Genomic DNA, 14,767 nt, shown 5'->3' with positions numbered 1-14,767 from the left:
TAACTAACTTCTCTTTTTTTCTCCTCTATCATCACTTCCATTTTTCCAACTGCCATTATTCTCATCCATTTGTTCATTTCTGTTTGCGTGTCAAAGAAAACTTTCAATGATTTTGAATTCCGGCAATTTTGAATTCAATCTTACTAACCAACATCCTATCTATCGATAAAGTAAGGTAAGTCTACAAAAATCGCTAATAATAAATACTTTTCAATACAAGCATCTATATACATGATTTTCTCCGTTCTTTCATGAAATAAAATACGGGAGTTATATGTGTATATATTATAATACATAAAAATAAAACAAATACGTTTCTTAACCTTTGAATAAGTAAATAATCGCTAAGGATCGCGAGCATAAAGTGCTCTTAATATTATGCCAAGGAGTCTAAAGATTGTGCTGGATTAATGCAACTGAGATGTGCAGTTATATGCCATTTGAATAACTGATTCGAATGTAAATGTTAGTTTCATTCAGATTTGTCAAAAATTGCTTTGTCATAACGTCTATTGTTATCATTATTTAAAAGTAATACTTTTTAGCACAATGTTAGCATAACCCCTAGCACAATTAAAAAATTGGAAAAAACAAAATGGGAGGCTGGCCAAAAAAACTGTTTTTTCGCTTTTTAACGTATTTTTTACATTACGATATTAATATTCAGACCACAATACAGCATAAACCTAGCACAATTCAACACAATTCTTAAAAAACGTTAATTCTAAAATGAAAGGCTAACTTTGTATAGGTTGATAATAATTTTCCGACAATAACAAATTAATAAGAAATCTCAATAATCTAAATCTGACAAAGGTTATTTTACATAATATCATTAAAAATATTTTTTAAATATTTATTTTAATTAATAGATCTAAAAGAAAATAACTTCAAAAAAATGTTTCTTCGCTATTTAAAAAAACTTTACTATGGCTAGAAAAAATAACTAATATAAAAAGAAAAGTATTGAAAAAAAAAACCTAGTGTGCTACCTCCGATAAGCGTGAAACAAACTTATTACTTAAAAAAAACAGAAAAGAATAAAAAAAATAAGGAAACAAGAAAGAAGAAAAGTTGCACAATAAGAAAAAGTTAAGAACAGAAATTTGCAATCTGCAAAAAAACTGTTAAAGAAAAAACGAACAAAGAAATTGTTAGAAAAAAAATACTTAACAAAACAATTAAAAAATATTTAAAATTTCTGTATCTTTAAAACAGCCATATTATAAGATTTATCTTATCACTTTTCCAACATTATAATATATAGTTTCATTAACAAGTGAAGTTTTAATATAATAATTAAAACAGTATACATATAAACAATTTCATAATTAAAAATAATAAATGGTTCTTATTAAATGTGAAATTTGTAATTTATAATAAACTGAAGATAAATAAAAAGTATTATCGCAGAATTCGATAGAAATCGCTTGATTTTATTTGCACGACACATATATCTAAATATTGGGTCAAAAAAGTTTCGAGACAAGTATTTTAGATTGTTCGGATAGTTCAAATGATTTACAAGTTTTTCATATTTTTAAAATAATTAAAACATTTTTTATTAGCATGTTAATAATGTTTTAACTTCATATTTTCGTTTATGGAATTAAATCACTTCATATCGAGAATTCTTGTAAAAATTAAATAATCTTAATTTTGCATTATGTGTCCAATTACCGAGGCATTTACCTTAACTCTTAAACGCCACGTTGCGGGAACAACAACTTGGGTATGGTCCATCTCAATTCAATTGCTTAAAACTTTCATAAAAATGAATATATTAAATAACTTTTTTTCAGGCATTAAAGAAAATTACGGTACCAAACAAATATATGTATCTTTATTAATAAAAAAAGGTTATAATGGAAGTAATGGAAAAGAATTGGAAAAAGAAAATCAGATACACTAAAAAGGATTAATTATGTGATACAATTGTTTCGTACATGCAAAGAAAAAGACCTCTGTTAAGCTAGCTCACCCTCCCCCTCACCACGATAAATGAATTCTAACACATATCAAAATTAGGTGCTAATTATGTGCTAATTAGGTGCTGAAGTGCGAAATTAAGTGCTCGAATCATTTGATAGAAAAAAATATTATTGGGGAGGGGGGCCAGCTTAATATTAAGTTAGCTCCCTAATAAAAAAAATAAATAATTATTGCGTAAACAAATAAAACAAATACACCAGAATTAGGTGCTAATTAGGTGCTCCAAGGAACGACTAAAAAATAATTCGAAAATATATATTATATACAGAATTATATACAGAAAGAAGGCATATTATATATGCCTTCTTTCTAATTAGTACTTAATTAACCTATTATACCTAATTTTGGTATGTGTTAGAATTCATTTATCGCCGGTAGGAGGGCTAGCTTAACAGGGGTAAGAAAAAGATGTACGAAGTCGTGTATCACGAAATATTCTTATTAATACAAATGCATTAGATAATGCATCAGATCATTAATGCAACCGTACTAACAATGCAGCGATAAAATTAATGTGATATATGGTCGCGATATATATTAATATATAGAAATGATATATTGCCTTGAGAAGTGTCTATTTAGTAACCGAGAAATTTATGACGCGTGATATACCAGCCGATTAGATATACATTATTACATTGAAGATTCATATTGCTCGATATTACGGAGACAATCGATGTAACCAACGCGGCTGACGGCATCGGCGGCGATGGTATCCGTGCATCGTTCGCCACTGCAATCGTCGCTGTCGTACTTGTAGAAGTCCCGTAAGCACACGGCCGGACGCGAAGTGTAACGATGCTTCAAGATCGATAATAACCGCGGTATGGCGCGGTTTGGTTCTTTCACTCCGAGAACTACTCTCGTGCGTACTCATACTCGCGAGACGGAAACATTTTTTTCTCTCCCCCTCTCCTTAGTCCCGCAAGTTGTAGGCCGCAACGTTTCCATTCTTAACTCACCCTCCTTCTCGTACATCGCTCATCCTTCCGATTTAATCTCGCGCGTCATAATTGCTCGGTAAAAAATAATGAAGGATAGGGAGAGCAAAATTCAGAGCAAAATTCAAATGCAAAATAACGAGCCTTTTATCGTTACAGAGAGAGAGAGAGAGAGAGAGAGAGAGAGAGAGAGAGAGAAAATGAATGAATGAATGAATGAATCTCTTTATTAACTTTCTCTCAGCTATTTCAAATACAACTCCTACAAATAATCTCGGCAGCTTCCTTGAATCTTCTAAAGATTATTAAAGTATTTTATTATTATACATTCTTCTGTTATTATTTCTTCTACTATATCCTCCAAAAATCTCACAAATTTATTATGTGATGCATTCAATGAATGATATAAAGGAGGCCGGGTTATCGATAATCAATATATGGCATAAAATATATACAATGCTTTTGACAATGCAAACCATTTTACACAACAAATCATTATTATATCACCAATCTACAGTAAAAAAGTGATTTTTTTGCCATACTTATTAAGTTATACCTAAGCATTTTGACAATTAGCCTCGTACGACAACTGGCCCCGGTCTTCCCTACATTATTCAGAGTGCATCACATGATGAATTCGTGAGATTTTTACAGAGTGTTTTAGCCATTTTCTCTCGAAGAACAAGAGGGAAGAAAGAGAGAAAGAGAGAAAGAGAGAAAGAAAGACAGAGAGAGAGAGAGAGAGAGAGAGAGAGAGAGAGAGAGAATATCGTTATTGGAGGAATATCGAAATACTCGTTGAATAATGTTTGAATTGTCTGTGATACTGAGATTTGCAAGTTAGTAAGTTCAGCTTGTGCATGAATAACGTGCAATGGACTCGAGCGTCGAGAAACCAACACTATAATTTGAATGAGTTGCCTTTTCAGTGCATATATAGGATAATGGATAAATGTATACATATCGCCCATGACTGAAGAAGAAAAATATCTTCTAACAAAATTAGATTTTATCTTCGATTATATTCACAACTGATCTTATCTGATTTGTAGACAAAAGTAGATACATTTCGAGATCTTGTTCCGATATAACTATCATTCAAAGAAATATTATATCTACTATACATATAAACGTGCACATAGTAGAATTATTTCGAATTTCACGAGAGAGAGAGAGAAAGAGAGAAAGAGAGAGAGAGAGAGAGAGAGAGAGAGAGAGAAAGTAATCTACTATAAGCATTAACTAAATAAAAATAAAATGTGTATTATATGCCATTAGAAAAATCAGAACATTATATTAAAATAAAATGTTTTCTTTATAAGTTACTTTTTATTATTTACATTTTATATAGCATTTTAACATTTTGACATATCTATATGTATGCATATTTATTTTAAGATATTATTGTTTAATATTATTTTTCAATATTGTTGAGCGGAATATTCAATGTATTATTATATACAATAAAATCAACAATTTATCAGACCTCAACTGTAATAACATTCCCTAAATCTTCATGAGTTTTGTGATGCTTTTAGATTAAGGAAATCTAATATTAGACCTCGTTATGTATCAGTATTGTGAATCGAGTTCTCTTTTTGGCGCATGCGTGATTAAAACAGAAGTTGGACAGCGATGTATATATGAGATCGCGATGTTATAGGCGCGAACGTCTTGGCGCGAATCTTCGGGAGATCTTAGGTTACATACGAAGTAACAACATTTAATAATTATTTTTGCATGATGTATTCTATAAGTGAAAGAGCTAAGAAACGTTGAATTACAGAATTTCAACATTCATGGCTAAATGATAACTTTCAAAGAATGGTTAACATGTCATTGTGAAGAAAATAAATTATTTTGTCTTGTATGCAATAAAACCATTAGATGTTACAAATTTAACTCGACACTCATAATAAAATTAAAAAATGTTTATGTATGATTGCGTATGAGTGACCACTTTCACTCATATTAGGTACGTTACTGATACTGAATTTATCGCGCCTGCGTCAAAAAAGGAACTCTATTCACAACACGTAGTGTTATACATTATACAGTAGGCAAGTTTAAAATTGAAGACGACTTTGTTACGCATTATGTAAATTATCAGTTATCTCGCCAATTGTCAATTATTTCCAAATTGCAACTTCATCAATTTTTACTGTTGATGAATCATTGGAAATCATTTTATTGGAATAATAGTCAGGAATCAACTAAAATGGTTTCTTGTCCATCTTGATAAACGCTGTACCAGGATAGCAATCATGTAACTTTTTCATTAGGGAATGTGAAAAGTGAAAATATTTTGTATGTATATGTGTACATGTACATACACATATATATATATAAATTTTCACTTTTCATGTTTCCACTCTAAAGAAAAAGTTACGTGATCGCTACCCAGTTATTACGACAGCATATAGGTATTACTATCAATTCTTTATGTAAACATTTTCTAAACATTTCTATTCATTGTTTTCTAAGAATTTTTCTAAGAAGATATTTTATTTCTATTTTTTTATACTCATTTAATTAGTATATATCCGAACTGCAAAAAAAATATAACATTGATTTTGAAAAGAATATAAAACGTACACGTCAGATAAAAAACATAATAATAATAAAATAAATAGAGTATAAAAGGGAAAGCAAAATATTTCGGCATTTACTAGGAAAACGACACTTGCGCTATCGTGTTCCAAAGTTAACTCGCTATTGCGATGATAATGCCTACTCCCTGCTCATTGTAGTTGCTTGTAATAAACTCGACGTTAAAACAGATCCGTGCGTATGTAAATGCATACGATGCATAAGATGCCACGAAAAGAAGCACATGACGTGATGCATATCGTATCACATGACACAAATTATTACAATACATAGAAATTATTTATTATTGATTCTACAATCTCGTATGTTAATTTTTACAATTATAATTTTTAGTTATAAAATAAATTTTTTATAATTACTTTTTTACAATTATAAAACATTAACATAAAATTAATTTTTTTTAATTTTAGAATCATTTACTTCCCAATTCATCATTAATTACAAATTAATATTTATAAATTTATTTTATTCAGCAATTTAATCAATCATTTTTTACAAATAAAAATCTCAGAAAATATCGAAATATGTGTGTGTGAAAAAATAATTTGACTTTCTTGTGTAACTTCTTTAATTTGTTAACACTTAACAATTAGTTTTTATTAAATTTGTGTATATTGTAATTAAATATTTTTATTAAAAGTTGTTAATTAGCACACTTTTATATGTTAAATTGTCACTTTTACATAATTTTATTTTAATTTTTATTATTATATGTATTATATATATATACAACAATACATTGAAAAAATATACTAAATTTTAATAATAAATCATTTAATAATAAATCACCAACTAAATATTTACTAAATATAAAGATATATTTATTTAGTACAGGATTGATTTGATTTAACTATCATTTCTATTTACTTACTATAAACGTTTAATTGGCACTATTCAAATAAATACTTATTAAATATTTATTAAATATTTATTAAAATTTAGTACATTTTTTCTCAGTATATATTCATAACTCTACTAATATCATTACTTATTATTATTGTTTTGTTACTACATTTTTATTTTACAACAAATATTATTTACTATTACTATACACCATTTTTATCTCGACAGTATAATTACTTCAAAACAAGGTTCGAGCTAGATTTCAAATTCTGCGATTCAATTTCGCAAAAATGAGCATTCTTCCCGCGAAAAAAATACTCATGGAGAGAGGTGTACTATTTGTTGTCAACAGTAAGCCGGCATTTAAATGAGCTCTCGTTTCTGATCTTATGTAATTTGCTGAACGCTTGCTTGTGAAGAGCAAGCGATACGACTGCTCAGTCGGTCGGTTGCTTATTCAGCGACACTGTAACCTGTACTTCCTATTTTTAGCTTAACTTATATTCCTTACAATGATATACTTAAGTTATTTTTTCATTTATAAAAAATTGTAATACATAATAAAATGCATATATACCAGCAATATTATACAATGAATAATTGCGTAACTGCATGTATTTAATTTAATTCAAACCGATCTAAGAAAACAAAATTCTTATTTAATTTTTACAATTTATTGTTTAACTTTCCCATATAAATTTCATTTAAAAGATCAAATTGCAAGAAATAAATACACCTACCATGATAAAAATTTTACATTAACAAAATGTGGATAATTTCACTTAATACTATTGAAATAACCTCAAAGACGATTTCAAACTAAAATTTTGCAAAATATTGGTCAGGAGTATATGTGCGTGTACGTGTGCGTGTGTGTGCGTGCGTGCGTGCGTGCGTGCGTGCGTGCGTGCGTGCGTGCGTGCGTGCGTGCGTGCGTGCGTGCGTGCGTGCGTGCGTGCGTGCGTGCGTGCGTGCGTGCGTGCGTGCGTGCGTGCGTGCGTGCGTGCGTGCGTGCGTGCGTGCGTGCGTGCGAGCGTGCGTGCGTGCGTGCGTGCGTGTGTGTGTGTGTGTGTTGAAATTTATCATATGCGTGCATACACTAAATACATATACATGAGATTGAATAAGATAAAGCCTTCCAGCATTTTCATCCTAATTGTCTCGCAACTCTTGTAGAGATGTTTTCTTAATCCAAATTCTATGATGCAAAAGTTAATTAGCAGTATTTCACAAATGCCCAAATACTATAAAGAAACTTCCCTCCCAAAATTGTGTGGATCGCAATCACTTTTAATAAAGCAAATGTCCGCGACGTAATATCTAGCTTTAGTAAAAGCTGAAGAACAAAAAAGGTAAATTGATTATTTTTATTATTTTCTACTAGTTTATTTCTTTTTAAATCTTTATTAAATATAACTTTATAAATCTATTTCTTAAATACATAATGAGATATGTGCAAGATTAGTAACAAATTGAAAACTATTTTTCACATAACTAAACGATTTGATTGTTCTCATATAAATAATTTTATGTAAAAGGATTGCAATTGAATATAGTAGATATCTCTATAGACGAGATTCTAAGCGGGGCATCCGGCTAATGAATTTTTGAAAGATTATAAGTCCCTGGTAATGATAGTATTATATATATATATATATATATATATATATATATATATAAATACTAAATACTCTGTCACATTATGTTATAAAGTCTGTTATATATTTGAGGAGAGAAATTCGTTTTTCTCTTCTATCTAGTGAGTAGTTCTCTCAGTTTTTAGAAAGAAAACTGTTAGAATCTTTTTTAATAATCTCATACGTATCTTGATCATTTAATTTTTTATATAAATGATATATAAAATTTTGTGGAACATAACTTGGTACTAATTGTTGATATCTTTCATACAAATCTTTTTTACAAATGATATATACATTAGAGATGAAGAAAATAATAAAAATAATACCACTTGGGTTCTACTTTTTAATTTGGTACAAAAAGATAGTATCACTTGGCTTTTATAATTTGGTGCAATATAGAACTAACAGATCTCTTTAAAATCGAAGCGTCTTATCTTCATTTTAAAAAGTAAAAAGTGGTTTCAATAAGACCACTTTTTATGGAAAAAAATTGTTTGAAGTAACGAATCGTGCGTTACTTTTTAAGTAACAGTAATTAGTTTCTTTTGAGAATCAATAACAAATAATGATAATTAATTACTTTTAAAAATGTTCCAGCCAACGTTTCCTGTATTATCAATGCTTAACGGTAAAATCACAAGATGTATAATTTCTTGAATGATTAACTTGGACGCTACTTCTATTCCGATGCATGATATAAAAATACGTTCATGCATTGAGCACGATACACTAATATGCATGATTTCTGTAATTATCATAATGCATTATTTCATAATAGCTTATTTCCTTTTATGTGAAACATTTTCAAATTTTCCGAAATCTGATGTTTGCTGGATAACTATCAGATATACATTCAGATGTGGTTGTCATTTTGAGTCATATCACACTTGAATGCGCGAACTTTAGGTAATATAATTTGTTAATTTTAAATGCTTATAATTAAAAATTATTTCTCGACATTTTGATATTAAGTTTTTCGTCTCAAAATAATCCCAAGAATCTACCCTTAAGCGTTGTTACGATCTTTACTATCGGATAACCCATATATAGAATGCAAAACATTATTATTATTAAATCTAATATGTAAAAGATTTGGAAAGAAGATTGAAATATTCACTCTTCTTCACTTAATTACGGAAGACAAAGTGGACAAATACTTTTGAGTGGTAGTGTATGTATCGTAACTGCATCTCGTATGTCTCTACTAGTATTAGTATAAATATGCCTCACACACACGAAAAGTTTTGAGACTTTTTTATGTGTATGAGATGCTACGCTTTTAATACATCTACGTTAAAATATGTGAATTCCTTACTTTAAAAAGATCATTTTTCAATGAAACACGGTCGAGTGAAAACGTCTATATTCTTATACTGTGCATGCAAGCTAATCATTCAAGAAATCGTGTGATTTCCAACTTAACACGCACGTATGCACGCGCGCATGCACGATTTCTATTTATATTTATATAACTTATTTATATGATTATATTACAACATAATTGTGTATATATATATCTATTCTTAAAAAAAAAGGTACTAAACGAATTATTGCTCCTTTTCTGTAATGCTTATCGGTTCTTTTTCTTTATTTATTTCGTATTGCAAAAATACTATCATCGCGTGGATCGTGCTTTAATAGGTTTGACACAAAGAGTAGATTGTTGTGATTGCATGATTAAGAATATATACTTGTATATTTGTATACTTGGATTCCATTTCGTTTCACACATAACGTGCATGATACATTATTTTTCCTTACTACTTATACTACTAAATATTAAATAAGGATAAAAGACGCATCATGTGCATTGTGCGTGAAAGGAAGTATATCTTTGTTTTTTGTATTTAATATAAAAAGCAATTAATATCAAAGTATTTAATCAAAAGCTGAATAGCGCTTGTATGTGATGTCTACTAAAAAGTAAAAAATAGAGAAAAAAATCTTATTTCTCAAAAAATCAAATTTTCTTAAACAATTCAAATTATATGTAACATTAATCATTTAGATAGATCAATCACTCAAATTTTGGATTTATGTCAGATATAACTTGAGATATTTAAAAAAATAGCTTTTTTCAGAGACATTTCTATAGCTTCCTATATTCCGAAAACAATTAGTTTTAAAACTATGTTTACTAAGACCCTTGGTTATTAAATGATCAAAGAATCATCTTCTAAAGTTATAATATAAACTTAAAATAGATTTTATATACATATGTATAGTACGTATACATATAATAAGTATCCCTCTACTTACAACTTATGGATTTTCAAATTTATGACTACTATACGTTAACAATAGGCAATTTTTTTTTCTGTGTAATTCAGGTATAGCAATCAAATTATACCAGAATATTTTCGCATGTTTGTTCATTAATAGTAGAGGCATACTTAGCTAGCCTTTAATTCTGTGTCTTATTCTCTCTATGTCTCTTCTATCACACATCACGTTGGAATATTTTAGAAAGAAATTATTTTTAAACAATATCAAATTCATATAAAAAAAAACCAATAGTTTTAACGTAACAATTATACAGTTATCAGAATAAACTCCAACCCTACCAACATCTATCAATAATAACTTTGGTACGAAAAAGCGAATGCATACGATTAATAAAGTAAACAATAACATTACTAGATAGATCGAATTATATAGAATAAATGACACGAATCGAAGAGAGAATATACACGAGGAAAGGACAGTGGGAAGCGGTGCAGAAAAAGTAGAACACGCGCATCTCTCGATGTGGCACAAAGAAAATGCACGCACAAGAGAAGCGCGAAATTCTCGGGCACGCACGCAACGCCGATACCACAGTCGACAGGCACACATTTCGAAACTCGTATACGTACTATACTAAAGTATACGCGGCTCCGCGAGGCGCGCCAACTGTCTTGGCTGGTGCGCGCGCGCATGCAGGAAGAAGCCATGATTGCGTGTACACTGCACTAACCTGTCGGAGGCGACTCGCTCTCCCTTGATACCCCGCTTGGCGTCGCAACACCTGAAACTGGCTGATGGCTGAGTATTTTTCACTGCGCGCGACCACACTGCAATCACCAAATTATTCACACTCCGGCTTCCGCACGTCTCTATCCCTTATTTCTCTTTCTTTCCTTTTTCACCTTGCTCCTTGTGTCTCTTTCCTTTCTTTACGGTCACGCGTTATCTCCTCTCTTTCTCTCCTGTCGCTCACTTTTCTCTTCTTGTATATAGTCTTCCCCACGTCTTCCTTAAAAATATGTTCTCGGCTCGTCAATTCAATCGAAATGTGCGACGACGACGGCGTCCGTCTACCGGGTGACCGCCGCGGTCGGCACGGTGTACGAAAGTCACGCGAATATCCTATCGGGCACACTACAGTCTCTGTACAATCTGTAAAATATGAATCGCACACGATTTGCAGCGTACACGAAAAGAGTTTTCGCGTTTTACGTTTCACTACTCTCGATTCGATTCGCTAATAATGCACACAAATTCTCGCTACCTACGCTCCGGACTGCTGTCCCTTGTTGGAGGAAAATGGCGGCCCCCGGGTAACTCGCGCGCGCCACCCGATGCTCGTCGTCACCGGCCGAACGCGGCCGAACACGGCCGAGAGCACCCGAATACTATTGGCTGAACAATACGATGCGTTCGATTCGCTGAATGATTCACACATAGAAACTAGATAGGAACAACACATTACTGCATCATGCTAAAGAGGTGCGTTCCGTTTCACGCATCGTGCGCATGATATATTGTTTTATCTTTCTTGTTCATCGAACATTAAAGAAAGATAAAATGATACATCATACATATCATGCGTGAAACAGAACTCACCCTATGTTACTACTTGAATGTACTCGTATGCAATCTGCTTTAACCATTCATTTTTACGGAAAGTTTCTGTTGACGACCTAAAAACGGGATCATATACATTGAACCCGAATGGATCGTACTCATTGATCCCGTTTTCCCCATTCAAACTAATCATTCCCGCCGGGTTTTAACCCGGCGAAATATTTTTGTAAGAGAAATCAAGATTAACAATTATAAACCAAACTTTTTTTTTCAAGGATTGCTTGATTGAGAATTTACATATCAAAGTACTTATAAATAATTTATTTTTCAAAATTGACACACTGTCTCTATGTAATAATTTATATTCTAAAATATTGTATTTTATTTGCACAAAGTTCGACAAAGTCACTTCTTTTTCTCTCTGAAATGACATATCCTGAAGATTTTTTTACACTAAGCACAATGTTATTGGTAGAACTTATGTAGCATATCAAGATTTTGAGCAAATTGAGATGAAATGTACAAAAATGGCATTTTTAAAATTATTTTCAACATTTTTTACAGCAAAATAAAATTGTTTCTAAATCAAATCTATGATATATAAAAGTATAATTTAAGAATTTTCATATGAATTTTAGTTCATACGGACTTATTTTCATCAAATTATGGCTGTTTGAATTTCTGTATAATTATATCGTATATGATTATACATTTTTTTTCTTTGAAATGCCATACATACTCCAAAAATTTTTTCGTGCTGAACATAATGTCATTAGAATTGTTGTTAGATCGAATTTTTAGTAAATTGAGATAATTTTTAGGTCATTTCGTCTCAATTTACTAAATCATGTTCAGCTTAAAAAATCTTCAAAAGAATATATGGCGCTTCGAAGAGAGTAAATATTCATTTAAGGTCGACCCCTTCAAAAAGTCAATGACCTTGACGTATGTGTATATTATCAAGAACATATCCCCGATAATGATGTAAAATTTTAGCCGTTTGTAATTAATTAAGAAGTTTTTATAAAAAATACAATCACACGGACGAATGTTAAAAACACACATATTTCTTAATTATTATTTATAATATTATAGAAGATATAGTGTTTAAAAGTTGGAAACTTCGCGTGAAAGAAACTCATATAGAACTTCGCTTTACATAGAAAGTATGTGCAGACCGTTCCACATCTCTCCGAAGAGATTTCATTAAGTGAAGGGCGAAATTCTCTGAGTCCTGCAAAGCGACAGATACGCCAGACTGTTATTCATTAATCGAGTCCCTTTTTATGTATAGCTAGTGTAGGAGCAGCCAATTAGACAATCCACTAGAAGTTTGTTTTCTGCCTGAACTAGTATACACTATTGGAACTTGAAGTGAGATAGGTACATTTGATATTTGTTGAAAGTGAAAAAGAGAGTGCTAGTGAAATCTAGTGCAGGAACAGAAAACAGACCATATATTGATAGCAGAATCTGATTGGCTAACGTAACTTCAATTTCTGCACTCTTCTACACCCGAGTGGCTCGATTAATGAACAGCGTTATACGCTATATACAGGGTGATTCAGAAGAATTCCGTGTCGATGGCTGCGTTCAGCAGAGAAAACTAATCAATTAGTGCTTAGCAATTTTTTAATGCTATGACAGTTAATCGCAATGAGTGGCCCTCATAATCGCTCACGTCGAATGGTGAGTGCGTCGCTTTTGCTTATCTTCTATACATGGCCCGTAATTAGCTAATTTTATCTTAATAACTTAAAAAGTAAGCGGATAAAATTTTCATAAAGGAAAAATCAGAATTTAATCAGGAACATGTCTTTACAAGGAGGACAAAGAATTGTTCTGAATCACCCTATATAAGGACCAATCATTGTAAAGACCGTAAGCCATAGAGTAAGCAGTAACCAATCTAATATGTTGATTTTCCTACTGCTTACGTCTTACCGGTAAATTTTTTGTGTACTATGGCTTTATGAATAATAAAATCACAATCTTGACCTAAAGCTCTAGATATACTAAAATAGCACAAAGGTCCTCCATTTTTGATGTAATATCATATTTTAAAAAATTATTAATAATATTAATAGCGCTTATTAGATTACAACTACCAGGTCAAAAATGGCGGTCGAAACAACCAATAGGAAAAGTGTCGGCATTTTGACTAAAAGGATTGTACTACTTTGGTATACCTAGACTCTAGAGCTTTATCTTGACGTGCTCGGGGAATCCTCTCCTTTTCGTTCGAGCATATATAAGTATCGTCATCGAGCTCCGGAGAGGAATGGGGCAAAGCCTCCTTCAGAGTTGCATTCCGAAACTCAACTCAAATATCATTTTTATGATCCTTGTTGTTCATTGAATATATTGAACAAGGATTTAAACTGTGCAAAAACTTTAACTAAAAAAAACAGACCTTAAGTCTTACATTTTATCAGCAATATCAGTATGCAGTATGGCAGAATATGGGCACAGGTGCTCCGCCTTTCCCCTCACCTATCACATAATAACTTCTATGTGTAATTGAAAAAAAATCATATTAATAACTATTATGTAAAATACTTTTGCAAAATACTGAAGAATTAAATATTGAAGTGCATTGATTTAAAAAAAATATGGATGAATGTTTACAACTGGCAGCAACATAGCTTTGCTTTTACATGATACACACTACATAGAGGTATGTCTAAGCTTTTTAGATTTTCATTATTTTTATAATAAACTCATTCATTTAGGCGAAGATTTAATTTAATACATAAAATGCATGCACATCGAAAAACGATGATATATTCAATAAATTTTTTTGTTAATAACATTTTAATAAATAACAAGCAACAATTAAAACTTCTTGATTACTTTAAAACATATCTTTTACAATATATATCAAGGTTATTGACTTTTGAAGGGGTTGACCCTATATGAATATTTATCATAAGACGATAAATTCACTATCTATAA

The 14,767-nt window shown here is 31.0% G+C and overlaps 1 protein-coding gene across 3 annotated transcripts in view; it reads right to left on the bottom strand.

The window, feature by feature from the left end:
• CtBP (C-terminal binding protein) overlaps positions 1 to 11,644 on the bottom strand; it is a 53,075-nt gene extending 41,431 nt beyond the window's left edge. The window contains exons 1-2 of one of the 3 annotated variants that reach the window (XM_087405872.1): positions 11,521 to 11,644; positions 10,983 to 11,404 (exon numbers count right to left, since the gene is read on the bottom strand). The gene's annotated coding sequence lies outside the window, so the exon portion shown is untranslated. Of the gene's footprint in view, positions 1 to 10,982 lie in introns of all 3 variants that reach the window. The other 2 variants (XM_087405871.1, XM_087405870.1) reach the window with 2 other exon arrangements.
• Between the last annotated feature and the right edge of the window lie 3,123 nt (positions 11,645 to 14,767).

The sequence above is a fragment of the Acromyrmex echinatior genome, chromosome 4, assembly GCF_024713525.1.
Source record: "Acromyrmex echinatior isolate Ae372 chromosome 4, ASM2471352v2, whole genome shotgun sequence".
Lineage (NCBI taxonomy): Eukaryota > Metazoa > Arthropoda > Insecta > Hymenoptera > Formicidae > Acromyrmex > Acromyrmex echinatior.
Note: the sequence above shows the minus strand (reverse complement) of the source record. Positions and strands in the feature narration are given on the sequence as shown.